Source organism: Macaca fascicularis, chromosome 10 (genome assembly GCF_037993035.2).
Source record: "Macaca fascicularis isolate 582-1 chromosome 10, T2T-MFA8v1.1".
In the NCBI taxonomy this organism is placed as follows: Eukaryota; Metazoa; Chordata; class Mammalia; order Primates; family Cercopithecidae; genus Macaca; species Macaca fascicularis.
This window is the reverse complement of record NC_088384.1, coordinates 32,077,279-32,092,110: the sequence shown is the minus strand read 5'-3', so window position 1 is coordinate 32,092,110 and position 14,832 is coordinate 32,077,279. Positions and strand designations below refer to the sequence as shown.

The window sequence follows — 14,832 nt, the reverse complement described above, 5'->3', positions numbered from 1 at the left end:
TTTATTATTTATTTGAGACAGAGTCTCACTCTGTTACCCAGGCTGGAGTGCAGTGGCATGATCTCAGCTCACTGCAGCCTCTGCCTCCTGAGTTCAAGTGACTCTCCTACCTCAGCCTCCTGAGTAGCTGGGACTACAGGCGCCTGCCACCACACCCAGCTAACTTTTGTATTTCTGGCAGAGACTGAGTTTCACCATGTTGGCCAGTCTGGTCTCGAACTCCTGACCTCAAGTGATCTGCCCGCCTCAGCCTCCCAAAGTCCTGGGATTACAGGTGGAAGCCACCACACCCAGCCATGTTAAACACTACTTTAAATGCACAGTCTAGGCCGGCGCGGTGGCTCACGCCTGTAATCCCAGCACTTTGGGAGGCTGAAGCGGGCAGATCATGAGGTCAGGAGATTGAGACCATCCTGGCTAATACAGTGAAACCCCATCTCTACTAAAAATAAAAATAAAAATAAAAATCAGCCAGTCATGGTGGCGGGCGCCTGTGGACCCAGCTACTCAGGACACTAAGGCAGGAGAATGGCGTGAACCCAGGAGGCAGAGCTTGCAGTGAGCTGAGATTGCACCACTGCACTCCAGCCTGGGCAACAGAGTGAGACTCTGTCTCAAAAATAAATAAATAAATAAATAAATAAATAAATAAATGGACAGTCTAAATAAACTTACCTTTACCAGCAAGGAAAGTGAAAAATTAAGACTTTTTTACACTATCTGCAACTATTAATATTACCCAAACTTAAAAGTCAAATATAGGTTACAAGACTGCAAAATATTACTTCTAAGATCTCTAACATATTGTTAGTTGCTTCCTCTCAACTCCATACTTACGTTATTTAGATGCACATTTTTCTATATCTCTATCTTAATTAAGCCCCCATCCCACCCCAAACTAGACAGAATGCTGAAAATGGTTAGGGCCTTATCTGTTTGGTTCACAGCTGTATACTGGGAAGCTAAAAATGCTTGGCACATGCTGTAAATTAAATACGTATTTTTGAATGAACTAAGAACCCTGGCCTTCAAAGACAACCCAACTTGTTTTCCCAAAGCATTAATAGATCATTGTTACCTCTTTAACCAGATGATTATTATTATTATTATTATTATTATTATTATTATTTTGAGACAGAGTCTCACTCTGTTGCCCAGGCTGGAGTGCAGTGGCACAATCTTGGCTCACTGCAACCTCTGACTTCTGGGTTTAAGTGATTCTCCTGCCTCAGTCTCCCGAGTAGCTGGGATTACAAGCACACACCACCACACCTGGCTAATTTTTAGTAGAGAGGGGGTTTTGCCACATTGGCCAGGTTGGTCTTGAACCCCTGACCTCAGGTGATCTGCCTGCCCTGGCCTCCCAAAGTGCTGGGATTACAGGCATGAGCCACTGTGCCTGGCCAGATTGACAGTTATTAAGAAGAAATTGATGTCTTGTAGGCTATGAAAACATCATAGGATGTAATAGAAAGGATAACTGAGGCTAGGCGCAATGGCTCGTGCCTGTAATCCCAGCACTTTGGGAGGCTGACGCAGGCCAATTGCTTGAGCACAGAGCCTGGGCAACAATGGTGAAACCCTATCTCTACAAAAAAATTACAAAAATTATCCCAGCGTGGTAACCCACGTGCCTGTGGGCCCAGCAAGTTGGGAGTATGAGGTGGGAAGACTGCTTGAACCCAGGAGGCAGAGGTTGCAGTAAGCGGAGATCGTGTGCCATTGAAATCCAGCCTAGGTGACAAGAGCGGGACTCTGACTTTAAAAAAAAAAAAAAAAAAGTAAATACTTTATTAAACTATTATACAATTTAAATTTTTATTAGAGGAATGCATTATTCACATCCACAACTTTTTTTTTATTTTTTGAGACGGAGGCTTGCTCTGTCAGCTAGGCTAGACTGCAGTGGCGTGATCTCAGTTCACTGCAACCTCTGCCTCCCGGGTTCAACTGATTCTCCTGCCTCAGCCTCCAGAGCAGCTGGAATTACAGGTACCCACCACTGCGCCCGGCTAATTTTTGTATTTTTAGTAGAGATGGGGTTTCACCATCTTGGCCAGGCTAGTCTTGAACTCCTGACCTCGTGATCCACCCGCCTCTGTCTCCCAAAGCACAACTCTTAAAGTCCTTTTAAAATGAGTATATTCCATAATAAATACACTAAAATCATTACTTATGTTTCATAGGGAAAAAAAAAACTATGAGAATCCTATTAACCCAAGCTATCTCCTTATTATGCTTATTTCTTAAACATTTGCATGTTCAGATACGCTTGGTGAATAGTGATCATTCATCCCAATAGTGGTAAATTTCAGCATAACCTTTTTTTTTTTTTTTTTTTTGAGACGGAGTCTCGCTCTATCGCCCAGGCTAGAGTGCAATGGCACGATCGTGGCTCACTGCAACCTCCACCTCCTGGGTTCAAGCGATTGTCCTGCCTCAGCCTCTTGAGTAACTGGGATTACAGGCGCATGCCACCATGCCTGGCTAATTTTTGTATTTTCAGTAAAGACAGGGTTTCATCGTGTTGGTTAGGCTGGTCTCGAACTCCTGACCTCGTGATCCGCCCATCTCAGCCTCCCAAAGTGCTGGGATTACAGGCATGAGCCACCATGCTCGGTCAATTTCAGCATACTCTGAAGTGACTGGAGGGGATAGTAAAACAGTCACAGGTAGATTACATGAGCAGATATTTATTCTGGTATATGTAAACTTACTTATAAAGCAACATAAAATGAGCATTGCATAACAGTGATAACAAAATGTAAACAATTAAATGTTCATCCCTTCCCTGAAAAACAAAAGATAAAAGTGCTTCTTGTTTTATTGAAACGTGACATGATCTATTGTATCAAAAAGGTAAGACATTGATTTTACAAAATTATATTTCCAAACACAGATAAAGAAAATCTGGAACAGTTAATTCAGACTTTATTGAGCTAAAATGTGCAAAACTCTGATAAGACTGAAGCTTCTTCAATTCACTGTATATAGACTGATACCATCTTAACACAAAAATGCCTCTTGTTAAGATTCAAAATAGTGTTTAATTATCTGAGTTCAGTCCATACTGTAAAAGTAAAACTAAAACTTTTCTGATTATTATGACTTGAAATTCATTCCATTAAAAAAAAGTATAGCCAACATTCATTAGAAAAATTAGAAGTCCCTATGAAAATTACACTTAAAAGACACAATTCTAAGTTAAAATCAAATTTTCTGTAAAAAATGCACATTAATTTTTAAGTTATTCAGGTTTAATATATTTACTAAGCATAGAGTTCATAGGTCATTTGGTACTTCTGTTTGGACTCAATTATTTGCAAAGTACCCCCAGAGAGAGTTGGGAAGGTAAGATAAACATAAAATTGTGATACTTTTCTCCACACCACAACAAAGGCACTTGGATTTGTGTAACTCTAGAAGAAAAGGAGGAGAAACAATTCACAACTCCAAAACATTTTCCAAAACAGGTGGATTTTGCCTTAAAGGTGAAAATATGGACAGGTGTAAGAGAAGTAACTGACCACATGGATGCCAGACTGTGGCAGGGTGCACGGTGATCAAGAAAGTGCTGCTTCTGGAATTGGATGGCTGGGTTCGAGTCCTGACCCTGCCTCGCGCTCTGTCTTTCTGGGAAGAGATGACCTAACCCATCTCTAGGAGCTTCCCAGGGCTGCTGTAACCAACTGCCACAAACTGGGGGGCTTAAACAACAGATTTTTCTCTCACAGCTCTGGAAGTCAGAAGTCCAAAGTCAGGGCATCAGCTGGGCCACCCCCCTCACAGGCTCAGGGGATCCTTCCATGCCTCTCAGCTTCTGGGGCTGCTAGCGATGCTTGGCACTCCTTAGTGTTGGCTGCATTACTCCAGTCTCTGCCTCCATCTCCACATGGCTGTTTATTCCCCTGTCTCTGTCTCTGTGCCTAAGTTCTCTCTTTTTAGAAGGACACCAGTCTTGGAGTTAGGGCCACCCTATTCTAGCCTGTGCCCTTAACTTGCTTACACCTGTAAAGACCCTATTTCCAAATAAGGTCAGTCACAGATTCCAAGTGGACATGAATTTTGTTGGGGACAGTATTCAACCTGGTACACTGTCCACAGCAACCTGGCTCAGTTCTCTCATCTGTAAAATGTAAATAACAGAATTACTCTCAAAAGAGTCAATGTGGACAGGAAGAGCAGTGTAAACTGCCTGATCAGAGGACATTATTGTCACAAATGCCACAGGGCTTATCCAGGACTGCTGTGAGAGTCCAGGGAGACCTCTGGCACTTTTTTTTACATGGAGTTTCGCTCTTGTTGCCCAGGCTGGATTGGAGTGCAATGGTGTGATTTCGGCTCACTGTAACCTCCGCCTCTCAGGTTCAAGCAATTCTCCTGCCTCAGCCTCTCAAGTAGCTGGGACTACAGGTGCGTGCCACCACGCCCAGCTAATTTTTTGTATTTTTGGTAGAGATGGGGTCTCACCATGTTGGCCAGGCTGGTCTCAAAACTCCTGGCCTCAAGTGATCCACTCGCCTTGGCCTCTCAAAGTGCTGGGATTACAAGCATGAGCCACTGCACCCGGCCAACCTCTGGTACGTTTAAGACCAGCATTGTCTTGGAGAATGTCTTGTGTCCCCCTAGCTGCCCCGTGGCTCCTGCTGCGTGGACAGGTGGAGCTCAGGACTCACCCATCTCATGCACACGTATCCTGCACATGGGCTACAGCTGGCGCTAAACAGCACACTGGAGCGTGCCCATCAGTTGCTCTCAATAGGTGAACCTTGGCTTTGACCAGATGTCTGTAGTGATGGTATTTGCTGTAATACATATTGAAGTGTATACTGTTACATGTTGCTTCACGATGGGGACACCTGCTGGGAAAAGCATTGTTACGTGATTTTTGTCATTGTCCAAACATTACAGAGTGTACTTCAGAAACCCAGATGGCAAAGCCTACTGCACACCTAGGCTCTATGGTACAGACTCTTGCTCCTAGACCACAAATCTGCACAGCATGTGACTGTGCTGAATACTGTAGGCAGTTGTAGCACACTGGTAAGTATATGTTTATCTAAACATAGAAAAGGTACAGTAAAAATACAGCATTATAATCTTATGAGACCACTATTGTATATGTTGTCCATCAATGGCTGAGACAATGTTATCTGGTGCATGACCATATTTGTTCATTATAAACATCCATATCAATCACTTCCCAAAACTTTACAGATTTTTTTTGGAGACGGAGTCTCGCTCTGTCGCCCAGGCTGGAGTGCAGTGACGTGATCTGGGCTCACTGCAAGCTCCGCCTCCCCGGTTCACGCCATTCTCCTGCCTCAGCCTCCCGAGTAGCTGGGACTACAGGTGCCCGCCACCACGCCCGGCTAATTTTTTTTTTTGTATTTTTTTAGTAGAGACGGGGTTTCACCGTGTTAGCCAGGATGGTCTCAATCTCCTGACCTCGTGATCCGCCCGTCTCGGCCTCCCAAAGTGCTGGGATTACAGGCTTGAGCCACCGCGCCCGGCCTACAGATATTATTTTTAAAAGTAAACTTTTTAAAAAAGTATCACTTAGTACAACACCCCAAATTTTTGTATAGTTGATAAGACTGATTAGACTTGGCCGGGCGCGGTGGCTCAAGCCTGTAATCCCAGCACTTTGGGAGGCCGAGACGGGTGGATCATGAGGTCAGGAGATCGAGACCATCCTGGCTAACACAGTGAAACCCCGTCTCTACTAAAAAAATACAAAAAAAAAAACTAGCCGGGTGAGGTGGCGGGCGCCTGTAGTCCCAGCTACTCGGGAGGCTGAGGCAGGAGAATGGCGTGGACCCGGGAGGCGGAGCTTGCAGTGAGCTGAGATCCGGCCACTGCACTCCAGCCTGGGAGACAGAGCAAGACTCCGTCTAAAAAAAAAAAAAAAAGGCCGGGCGCGGTGGCTCAAGCCTGTAATCCCAGCACTTTGGGAGGCCGAGGCGGGCGGATCACAAGGTCAGGAGATCGAGACCACGGTGAAACCCCGTCTCTACTAAAAATACAAAAAATTAGCCGGGCGCGGTGGCGGGCGCCTGTAGTCCCAGCTACTCAGGAGGCTGAGGCAGGAGAATGGCGGGAACCCGGGAGGCGGAGCTTGCAGTGAGCCGAGATCCCGCCACTGCACTCCAGCCTGGGCAACAGCGTGAGACTCCGTCTCAAAAAAAAAAAAAAAAAAAAAAAAAAAAAAAAAGACTGATTAGACTAAATTGTTGATTTTACTTTTTTTTTTTTTTTAAGACAGAATCTCACTCTGTTGCCCAGGGTGGAGTGCAGTGGCATGATCTCGGCTCACTGCAACCTCCACCTCCCGGGTTCAAGCAGTTCTCCTGTCTCAGCCTCCTGAGTGGCTGGGAACACGCCACCACATCCGGCTAATTTTTGTATTTTTAGTAGAGACGGGGTTTCACCATATTGGTCAGGCTGGTCTTGAACTCCTGGCCTCAGGTGATCCACCCATCTCAGCCTCCCAAAGTGCTGGGATTACAGGTGTGAGCCACCACGCCCAGCCTAATTTTACTTTTTTATTTATAGCTAAACCCTTTAAAGGTATGGTGAAAGAAATGCAGCTTCATCAAGATGACTTAGAAATAATCAAATAGAAGAGGTAATTTTTGTGAGGTAAGAGGAACTTCATATTAACTTTGCCTAAATTGTCAAACACTAACAGCTCCCATTTCACCTTTTTATGGACCTATACGTTGATTTTGGGATGAGGTAATTAGTATCATTTGGAAAGTCTTTTTTCTTATCTTTCTTTTTTTTATTTTTTGAGAAAGGGTCTCACCATGTTGCCCAGGCTGGCCTTGAACTCTTTGACTGAAGGGATCGTCCTGCCTCGGACTCCTGAGGAGCTGAGACTACAGGCACGTGCCACTGCCCCAGGCTGGAGACCTCTTGATAGAGAAAATCTGAAAGACAGAATAAAGAAAGGGAAAAAATACCAAAAGCTCATGACTGGTGATTACCCTGAATATCGTGGGGACAAAAAGTTTCTTACAGATGTAGTTTTTAAAAATCTGTATGTTAACTGAATTTTGGCATCTTCTGGGCTTTTCTAAAAAAAATGCAAGGAGGGTTAAATAACTGCTGTGCTTAAGATTTGTAGCTTGCTCACCATTGACACCTGTGTGGTTGAGTGTGACTGGCTTTGCATTAGGAAGGAGGGCAGGCCATATCGAGTGCAGCTGGAGAGGCCCATGGCACGGTGCAGCCTTTACTTACAAGCCTCCATTTCCAGCGCCCTCTCCACAGACTTGCCTTGGCCTCATAGGGCAGTACTGACAAGACCAAGGGAGAGGTCAGGCTCCTTCAGCGGCCCTAGGACCACCTAGGTGGTTTGACAGTGACTCACCAGAAGAGCTTTGTTGCTTCCTTTTTTTTTTTTTTTTTTTTTGAACACAAGAGTATTATTTATACAGGCAAATACACACATAGACAATATTATTGGCAATAGACATATGGCTGATTCATATTTGAATTTTGACACAAATTGTCTTTTTATAAAATCTATTTTTTTTCTTTGACTTTTATTTTAAGTTCTGGGATACCTGTGCATGGTGTGCAGGTTTGTACATGAGCTTTGCATCTTAAACTGTAAGTATATTAGCACCTATGCGGAGGTTTGATCTAAGCTTTCCTTGGCTGAGAAATTGAGCATGTTGGTTACTGAGGAAAAATTAAACAATAAAATGCCCTGTATCTCATCACAGCAGCGGGTGTGCTCTGCCTAGGGCGAACCTACTGGACATGACTACAATGTGCTACAAAGTGTGAGATGGCATTTTCTGTGCAGGATGTATGTTTTCCAGGGTGCAGAGATGAAAGAAAGCAAATCAGTACTTTAAGCAGACAGCCCCACCTCTTTTAGCACCATCCCTGTGAGTGACTCTCATTAGAGGGATGGGGGAAGGGAAGGGAGAGCAGCTCCTCCAAGGCCTGTCCCAGGGTGACTGGGGCTCTAGATGTATCTCAGTACAGACCCTGGATCGAGCCCTCATCAGCCAAGTTCAATTTACTATGGGCTGCGATGGAACAGAGAGCTGTTTAAATTTTTTTTTAAATACATGTAAAATGCATAGATCTAAGTGTACAGTTTGAGTTTTAACAAATGTCTACACCTGTGTAACCAGCACCACAGTCAATATAGAGTATTTCTGCCCCCTAGAAAGTTCCCTCTTGTATCTTTTCAGACTCTGTCCAGACCCTCCCCTCATACCCAGGCAACAACTCTTTGCCACCAACAAGGAAGTTTTTATTTAAAGGTGCAATAGGAAAAAATTGATTTCTGCATAAAATTTAAAACCTCTAAGTAGGCCCGGCATGGTGGCTCACACCTGTAATCCCAACACTTTGGGAGGCCGAGGTAGGCGGATCACAAGGTCAGGAGATCAAGACCATCCTGGCCAACATGGTGAAACGCCATCTCTACTAAAAATACAAAAATAAGCTGGGCGTGGTGATTCATGCCTGTAGTCCCAGCTACTTGGGAGGCCAAGGCAGGAGAATGGCTTGAAGCTGGGAGGTGGAGGTTGCAGTGAGCCGAGATCGCGCCACTGCATTCCAGCCTGGCAACAGAGCGAGACTCCTTCTCAAAAAAAAACCTTTGGGAGGCCGAGGCGGGTGGATCACAAGGTCAGGAAATCGAGACCATCCTGGCTAACACGGTGAAACCCAGTCTCTACTAAAAATACAAAAAAATTAGGCCGGGCGTGGTGGCTCAAGCCTGTAATCCCAGCACTTTGGGAGGCCGAGACAGGCAGATCACCAGGTCAGGAGATCGAGACCATCCTGGCTAACATGGTGAAACCCCGTCTCTACTAAAAAATACAAAAAACTAGCCGGGCGAGGTGGCGGGCGCCTGTAGTCCCAGCTACTCGGGAGGCTGAGGCAGGAGAATGGCGTGAACCCGGGAGGTGGAGCTTGCAGTGAGCTGAGATCCAGCCACTGCACTCCAGCCTGGGCAACAGAGCGAGACTCCGTCTCAAAAAAAATTTTAAAAAAAATTTTAAAAATTAGCTGGGCGTGGTGGCGGCCGCGTGTAGTTCCAGCTACTCAGGAAGCTGAGGCAGGAGAATGACGTTAACCTGGGAGGCGGAGTTTGCAGTGAGCCGAGATGGCACCACTGCACTCCAGCCTGGGTGACAGAGGAAGACTCTATCTCAAAAAAAAGAAAAAACCTCTAAAAAAAAACCCTCTAATTGATAAATGGGTTATTTGATGATGTAAAGTTGTTTAGTGAAAAGAGAAAGCCTTTTAAAAGTAAAGCCAAGGCTGGGCACAGTGACTCACGCCTGTAATCCCAGCACTCTGGGAGGTCGAGTCAGGCGGATCACTTGAAGTCAGGAGTTCAAGACTAGCCTGGCCAACACAGTGAAACTCCGTCTCTACTTTAAAAAATACAAAAATTAGCCGGGTGTAGCGGTGCATGCCTGTAATCCCAGCTACTCGGGAGGCTGAGGCAGGAGGATCGGTTGAACCTGGGAGGTGGGTGTTGCAGTGAGCCGAGATTGTGCCACTGCACTCCAACCTGGGTGACAGAGTGAGACTCTGTCTCAAAAAAAAAAAAAAAGTAAAGCCAGATTGCATTCACTGCATACTGTGATTGCCTGTCTACCTGTAGCATGAACTGTGCCAGGTGTGGGGACCTGGGAGATGAGCAGGGTCCAGACCAAACACAGCTCTGCAACCATGGCTGTGCTTTCCACAGTGCAGTTAGGAGAGAGGAAGAGGCACATCAGGGCAGGGATGACTAAGGGAAAATGAAAGAGTGAGAGAGAAAATTGTTTTGTTTTGAGTCAGCATATTGCTCTGTGGTCCAGGCTGAAGTGCAGTGGCTCCATCATGGCTCACTGCAACCTCAACCTCCAGGGCTCAAGTGATCTTCCTGTCTCAGCCGCCTAAGTAGCTTGGACTATAGGCATGTGCCATCATGCCTAACTTTTTTTTATTTTTTGTACAGACAGGGTCTCACTATGTTGCTCAGACTAGTCTCAAACTCCTGGGCTCAAGTGACCCTCCTTACCTCAGTCCCCCGAGTAGCTGGAACTACAGGCACAAGTCATTGCACCCAGTTCTCAGCATCATGTTTAATACTTAAAGTGCAAACCTAGCTGCCCCCAGCACAGCAGTGCCTCTCCATTTTTCACTGATGATAGTTATGATTACTAGAATGGCTTCATGTATGCAGAAGGATTTACAGGTCATGAACATTCTGAGCTACATCCTTCTCGCTTTCTCCTCATACCCTTGGGAAGGAAGGAAAATAACATTTGAATGAACTAGTCTTGTATGAGAAAACCAGAGCTTGAGGTTGAGTAAATCCAAGGTCCTTCAGTAATAAGGAGGCAAAGTCAAGCTGAAGGAGTCTAACCCTGAGTCTGTTGTTATTTCCATCACATGCCCCTAAAAAACCACCGCTGGAGAGCTTCAAGTCAGTAGAAACAACAGTCAAGTCCCTCAGCTATAGAACTATGGCCACACTGACACTCACACGGGCAGCTGATATTTACCAGTAGAGGGCTGGGCTGCTGCAGGTGAGGAAACGCTGTAGCAGCCTCCAGTGGAGAGGCAAAAGTGGCCACTGTGAAAAACAAAGACGAAATCTCGACATCTACAACACAACAGAATCATTTTATTTTTCAGAGACAAGGTCTCACTCTGTCACCCAGGCTAGAGTGCGGCGGCACAATCATAGCTCACTGTAACCTCAGACTCCTGGGCTCAAGCGATCCTCCCACCTCAGCCTCCTGAGCAGCAAGGACTACAAGTGTAAACCAACACACCCGGCAAATTTTCTGTTTTTGTAGAGATGGGGTGTCACTATGTTGCCCAGTCTGGTTTAGAATTCTGGCCTCAGGCAATCCTCCCACCTCAGCCTCCCAAAGTGCTGGGAGTGCTGGTATAAGCCACTGTACTTATCCCTAACAGAATATTACATAGTTTCACAATGCCCAGGAAAACATTTGTGTAACTCAACACACACACTACACTGCCCATGTATTTTTTATTTTTTATTTTTTTAGAGACAGAGTCTTGCTCTGTTACCCAGTCTAGAATGCAGTGGCATGATCTCAGCTCACTGCAACCTCAAACTCCTGGGCTCACGTGATCTTCCTGCCTCAGCCTCCCAAGTAGCTGCAATGCAACCGCATGATCATGGCTCACTGCAGCCTCAACCTGGGCTGAAGTGATCCTCCCACCTCAGCCTCCTTAGTAGCTGGGACTACAAGTGCATGCCACCATGCCCAGCTAATTGTGTGTGTGTGTGTGTGTGTGTGTGTGTAGAGATGAGGTGTTGCTGTGTTCCCTAGGCTGGTCTCAAACTCCTAGGCTCAAGCAATCCTCCCGCCTCAGCCTCCCAAAGTGCTAGGATTGCAGGCATGAGTCACTGTGCCTGACTAGCAGTTCCCATGTTTTATAGAAACACCATTCTCATGTAGCCCACAGTGAGCAGCTTCAGAGCCAAGTTTGTGGTGGTGAATCCTTGGTAATGCTTGTACAGCACTTGCTGTATGCCAGGACATACTCTGCTCTAAGAAGCAGGAGAGCTCTAAGGACTCTCCATATATTTCCTCATTTCATCCTCAGTGGTAGGCAGAATTCTAAAGACAGCCGCCCAAGATTCCTGTCCCCTGGTTCTTCAAACACTCATCTGGGTACTGCCGTAAAGGCATTCTGCAGATACAATTAGAGTCCTAAGTTAGTGGACCTTAAGTTACAGAGCCGTCCCCAGCCAGCAAGGAAACAGAGACCTTAGTTCTACAACTCCAAGCAACTGGATTCTGCCAGCAACCTAAATAAGCCTGGAAGCAGCTTCTTCCTTCCCTAGAGCTTCTAGGTAAGAGCAAAGCTGCCAACACCTTGATTCCAGCCTTGTGATGCGCAGCCAGGCCTGCCTGGACTTCAGACTACATAACTATGAGATAATAAATGGGTACTGGTTTAAGCTGCTAAATTTGTCAAACAAGAATAGAAAAACCATCTTCAAATACAGATGTAACAAAGTGCAGGTCAGTACAGACGACGGAGAGGCAGAAAGGGAATAAGTCACTTAGCCCCACCCAGCTAGTAAATGGCAGAACCAAGATTCAAATACAAAGACGGCCTCACAGATCTGAGATGAGGGCAAATCCCCTCCATACTATTGGGTTATGTTGTTTGGTGAGAAGAAAGAAAGCCTCTTAAAAGTAAAGCCAGATGTACTCTATGTAAATCTGTCCTCTACATAATGAATGCAGGGGAAGTGCAAGCTCCACCAAGGGAGCCTTTGAATGAATGAACCATCAGAAAACTAGGATCAGCTCTCCAGATTCCTACCTCTCCGCCCACCCAGGTCAGAAGTGAAAAATGCTGAGACCTAGACTGCGCAGAGAGGAAGTCTCCCAAGTCCCACTGGTGGGCTAGTGACAGCTTTCATGGCCCAGCTCTGCCCGCTGCACAAGTAAAGGCACAGGGGTGGCACCTGGCAATCTATGTGGAGGAAGAGAGGCTGGGTGTAAGGAGGCTGCATAGACATTTGGGAGGGGTGAGAGGAGACAGGAATCTCTGCCACTTGGCAATAAGAACACCTCTCAGGTTTTAAGCTACTTATCAAGTTCAGAGTTAAGGAAAACCTAAAACACTTCACTCCTGACGCACTCTGTCAAGAAAACACTGTGCACTACAGAATGATAAAAGCAGCACAACATTGGAGACTGTTTAAGTGCAGAGCTTTCTCTGCTCTGAAGTGAGAGCATCTCTGCTCTGAAGTGAGAGCATCTCTGCTCAGAGGAAGCTTTCATAGGCAGCGACTGAAAGACTGAGGCCCAGAGGAATTTCCGGGAAATTTCCGAGAGGAAATTCCGACCCGGGAGTTTCCAAGAGAGGTCGGTGTCTCCTACAGCCATTCTCTGACCCTGCCATGGCCACGCTCCCGCATCACACCCCTCTGTCATGCACCAAGCGTCCGCTTCATCTCGCCTCTTCAACACACACTTTCTTCAGGAGCTGCTTCGGAACCCGTTTAGAACCCGTTTTGGAGTTTCCTCCGAGAGCGACAGCCCTCAGGCAACGCCAATCATTCCAAGTAAATCCTGCCACTGCCAAGACCTCCCCTGAGCAGCAGCAGCAGCCCAATTGTCCTGTCAATTGGGAATCGGGACCTTCCTATCACAGATGAGGAAACCAAGGCTTGGAGAAGTCAAGCATCCAGTGTGAAGGGTGGAGCTGGGACCCACACCCGCTCATCCTCCCACAGCACCTGTTGAGCCGAAGGCTCAACTTCAACACGAAGCTCTCCTCCCCTCAATTCTTTCAGCGAATGTTAACCTTTAAGGAGCACCTACCGAAACAGTGTAGGAGCCGCGCGGGAAAGTGGCACAAAGGCGTGGCCAAAGGGGGCCGTCATGAGGACTCAACTGCGGCCCTCGCCTCCCAAGCCCGCCCAGTCGGGGCAGAGTGGCCGAGGACGGCCGGAGTCCCAGGACCCGCGGAGGAACGGAGACGGCCACGGCAGGGGCTCGGGGAAGCCGCCGGGGCGCAGGACCCTCTCACGCGCGTCCCCCGCCGCACACCTGTGGGACCCACAGTGTTGCCCGCCTCGGAGCTGGAAGCCGCTATTCGGCCACCTGGTGCCGAAATGTCATCATCAAGCTGCGCTGGGCGTCACGCGGGAAAAGCGCCTCTGCCTCTTTAGGAGGCTACATCGAAAGGCGCGTGTGCAAAGCGAAGGCCGGCCAGGTGGCGGAGGGGAGGTGGCGAGGGAGGAGGGCGGCGGGGAGGGTGGGCAGCCACTGAATGCGCCTGCGCAGTGGCGTCCTCTTCCCTTACCATTACGTGCAAGCACCTTCTCTCCAGCAAGGAGTGAGCGTGCGCCTAAGCAGGGCGCTTAGTGCCGCCTTGGAGCGCCCCCTAGTGGGACACCGGCGCGGATAAGACAATTGTACGCTTTCTTGCAACAGGCAAATTTTACTGAGCGTTCAATGAATGCCTGGCACTGGGTTGGGTGCTGCCACCTAAGCAAGTATGACCAATGCTCGGCCAGGGCCTCCCTAGGCCCTGACCACCAAGGAGCGGGCCCCTGCGGTCAGCCACTGCCGCCTGGGAGGCCGGGCACTGGCGCTGCAGGGAGAGGGCTGCAGGCGCAACTGCTAGGGGGTACGGTGGGAGCGCCGGCGCAGGGCGCAGTGCCTGGGCTGGGGCGCGCGGCGCCCCCGGGGCTGGAGGTTGCCCGGCAGAAGCTCTCACTGCAGCGGAAGAAGGCGCTGAGCGCTGAGGAGATGGAGCTGTAAGAGCTAGAGCAGGTGGTGGGCGGCACCATCGACCCCGAGGTGTTCAAGTGAGCTGGACGGACGGCGGCCGCGCGCCCCCCGACGCCCCGACCTGTGCTCTCCCTGTCAGTCCGGGCTCGCTGGTCGGGAGGAGGCTCTCGCCCTTGTCGGGTCTTCAGGGAGGGGCCCGGGTCCGCGCTGGGCGGACAGGGCTCACCGGCCCGGCGTCTGTCCCTGCCGGGACCCTGGTGGACCTGCTGAAGTTGAACATGGCCCCCTGGCCGTCTTCCAGATGCTCAAGTCGATGTGTGCCTGGCAGAGGTTGGCGAGCGAGCCCCAGGACTCTGCGGCCTTGTCTCTGCTCACGTCGAGCGTGCCCGAGACCCTAAGTCAGAGCCGGGCCCGTCATCCCTGCCCCAGTGGCCGGGGAAGGAGGGGGGCGGAGCGGGGAGGGGTAGGCGCGGCGCAGCGGAGGCTTAGCCCTGAATGATCACGCCTGTCTCGGTCTCAGCCGAGCCCCTACAGGGCCCATCCGTGGGCTCTGCTCCCTGGCCTCGCTGCT

At 48.4% G+C, this 14,832-nt stretch overlaps 2 long non-coding RNA genes across 4 annotated transcripts in view; one reads left to right on the top strand and one right to left on the bottom strand.

Annotated features, from left to right (window-relative positions):
• The window catches only part of LOC102131081 (uncharacterized), an 85,519-nt gene extending 78,549 nt beyond the window's left edge, over window positions 1–6,970 (top strand). The window contains exon 3 of the long non-coding RNA XR_012418983.1: window positions 6,801–6,970. This is a non-coding gene — a long non-coding RNA (uncharacterized lncRNA). The remainder of the gene's footprint in view (window positions 1–6,800) is intronic.
• Window positions 2,678–13,650, bottom strand: LOC123567218 (uncharacterized). Of its 3 annotated transcripts, XR_012418981.1 has the most exons (4): window positions 13,347–13,650; window positions 6,809–6,932; window positions 4,677–4,805; window positions 2,678–4,126 (listed from the first exon to the last, which is right to left on the bottom strand). It is a non-coding gene; the product is annotated as an uncharacterized lncRNA (long non-coding RNA). The 3 variants fall into 3 exon arrangements; XR_012418982.1 differs by lacking the exon at window positions 2,678–4,126 and having other exon boundaries at window positions 4,727–4,859; XR_010578447.2 differs by lacking the exon at window positions 2,678–4,126 and having other exon boundaries at window positions 4,731–4,862.
• Between the last annotated feature and the right edge of the window lie 1,182 nt (window positions 13,651–14,832).